Raw genomic sequence first — 2,500 nt, forward strand, 5'->3', positions numbered from 1 at the left:
AGAGAGAGGGGGGGAGAGAGAGAGACAGAGAGGGGGGGGAAGAGACAGAGAGAGAGAGAGAGGGAGAGAGGGGGGGAGAGAGAGAGGGGGGGAGAGAGAGAGAGGGGGAGAGAGATAGAGAGACTTTCCTAATTGGATAGACCTTTTATTTTTTCACCAAGCACTGATAAGATCAACTTCAAATGAATTAAATTAATTTAATATAGATATTGTCTCCCATCCTAAACATTCAAATGTAATTCATAAGCATTTAAAAATATATTTACAAAATATAAGTATAGTATAAGTATATATACAAAATATTATGCAGACACAATCTTTTCAAGTTCATTCATTCTACTGGGAATGAGTATGTGGTGTGTGTGTGTTTGTGTATGTTTGTGTATGTGTGTGTGTGTGTGTGTGTGTGTGTGTGTGTGTGTGTGTTTGTGTACGTGTATGTGTATGTGTGTGTGTGTGTGCGCAGCTGGTGGCAATTATGGCAGGAAAGCATGGCATGCTGGCAACAAGTGTTCCCCTGAGAAAGGAGTGCCTATGCAATACAACTTAAATCTTTATGTTTTTACCAGCAACAAACATTTTGGTGCGATTAAAATATGTAAATGCAATTTACGAATCATTCATTTCACTACATACACCAACTCTTGTCATAGCCATGTGTTTACTTTTATCGGGCGATATTCATCAATGCCCCGGACCTCAAACTAAATTAAACAATCCACCCGAAAAACTTCAACGCAAAGGACTTACTATAATTAACAACAAAGCTGCAGTCTGTGTAAACTTGGACAAGGGAACAGGGACCAGAGATTACGAGGCTTGTCATGGCGGTTAGGGTTAGGGTTAGGGAAGGGAGAGCGTCTGGAAGACCACGGACAGGCCGGTGGGAGAGGATGTGTCGGCGGGGAACGAGAAGCTTGTCTCACTTGTCTCACCTGAAGAGCTTCGGAGTGAGCGGGACTTTGACAGTGTCTTCGGGAAGAAAGGCCTTCACTTCATGCACCTCAATGTCCGTAGCTTGTTACCAAAGATTGACGAGATCCGACTGCTGGTCAGTGATTCCAAGGTGGGAGTTATTTGTTTCTCAGAATCTTGGTTAGATGCTTCGATTAAAGACTCTGAGATTGCAATATCCAGCTACTCTCTCATTCGGAAAGACCGCAATAGAAACGGCGGAGGAGTTTGTGCGTTTATATGAACAGACATTGCTTTTAATATCAGAGCTGATCTGGACAATGAACTTGAAACTCTGGCTGGACATTCTTCTCCCAAAAACTAGGCCAATTCTGTTGGGGGTATGTTATAGACCGCCAAACCAGAACTGTTTCTATGAAAGTCTTGAAAATGTTGTGAACAAATGTAATTTAAAAAACTAATGTATATTGATGGGAGACTTGAATACTGATGTTGTTAGAAAGCAAAATGCAACAAATCAAGCCTTTGCTAATTTCTGTAAGATGTTTGGTTTCCCTCAATTAATATCTGAACCTACTCGAATTTGTAAGACAGTGCATAGCACTATTGATTTAATTTTGGTGTCTAACAGGCCTAAAATTTCACAGAGTGGGGTAATAGTATATGGTATAAGTGATCATTTTATAATGTTTTGTACAAGAAAGGTGCATAGAGTTATCTTCAATCAACATAAAACTATCAGAAAGAGAGCGTTTAAAAATTATAATTTGGATAGATTTAATGTATTACAAAGCACTTAAGAAATACAAAAACTCTAATGATGACACTGATTTTCAAGAATTTAAAAGGCTTAGGAATGATACTCAAAGGAGCATTAATGAGGCTAGAAGAGTTTTTTTTTTTAAATCATGTCCTGGAGAATAAAAGTGACCCTAGGAAGCTGTGGAGATCTCTTAAGGAGTTGGGTTGTATTGGCAAAGTAAAGAACAGGGGCACTCAAATTGGATTAGAAATAAACGGGACATTAGTCCATAATGAGCAACAGGTAGCAGACAAATTTAACTCTTTTTTTACATCAGTAGCTAGTAATCTGGTTAACAGTTTACCCTTGAATTCTGGTAAATTTGGAAAAGAACGTGTTCAAATATTACTATGATCTGGGAGTGAAATTAAATTCCTTTTCTTTTTCTCCAGTTTCTACTAACAAAGTAACTGAGATGTTGGCAAGTCTAAAAGTCAACAAAGCTACAGGCCTTGACAACATTGCAGCTTGATTCTTTAAAGATTCAGCTGAGTTAATAGCCCCAATGATCACACATAATAAATATTTCAATGGAACAAGGGAAGGTTCCTGTTGATCTGAAGTTAGCTAAGGTTCTGCCTCAGTATAAGAAAGGGGACAGAATGGACCCAAGTAATTATAGACTCAATTCTCAGTGCATTTCAAAAATAATGGAAAGAATTGTACACAAACAAATTTACAGCCATGTCAGTCAGTTAAACCTGATTTATGAGTTTCAATCAGGATTTAGGAAGTCCTTTTCTACTGACACCAGTCTTCTTTATTTAACCGATTATGTTCGAA

The 2,500-nt window shown here is 38.3% G+C and overlaps 1 protein-coding gene across 9 annotated transcripts in view; it reads right to left on the minus strand.

Annotated features, from left to right (window-relative positions):
* kcnq2b (potassium voltage-gated channel, KQT-like subfamily, member 2b) overlaps positions 1-2,500 on the minus strand; it is a 50,450-nt gene that overhangs the window by 29,218 nt on the left and 18,732 nt on the right. The gene's annotated exons all lie outside the window — the stretch shown is intronic.

Source organism: Centroberyx gerrardi, chromosome 5, assembly GCF_048128805.1.
Source record: "Centroberyx gerrardi isolate f3 chromosome 5, fCenGer3.hap1.cur.20231027, whole genome shotgun sequence".
Lineage (NCBI taxonomy): Eukaryota > Metazoa > Chordata > Actinopteri > Beryciformes > Berycidae > Centroberyx > Centroberyx gerrardi.